The following is a 217-nucleotide window of genomic DNA, read 5'->3' as shown; positions in this document are numbered from 1 at the left end:
CCGGCGCTAACGAGGCAACGACTGCCAGGTGCCGCGGGGCCGCGGCCGCCCGGGCACAGCTGCGCCTCGTCCGCAGCGCGGGGCGGGTCCGCCCCAAAGCCTCTTAAGCTCCGCCGGAGGCGGTCGGGAGTCACGAGGGAGCTGCCGGTGTTCGTTGTCCGCGTGAGTTCGCGTGAGCTCTGCTCCTCCGTCCCGTCCTCGCACCGCCGGGGCTGCT

This window comes from Meleagris gallopavo, chromosome 7, assembly GCF_000146605.3.
Source record: "Meleagris gallopavo isolate NT-WF06-2002-E0010 breed Aviagen turkey brand Nicholas breeding stock chromosome 7, Turkey_5.1, whole genome shotgun sequence".
NCBI lineage: Eukaryota > Metazoa > Chordata > Aves > Galliformes > Phasianidae > Meleagris > Meleagris gallopavo.
The sequence above is the reverse complement of the archived record's forward strand: the minus strand, read 5'-3'. Positions refer to the sequence as shown.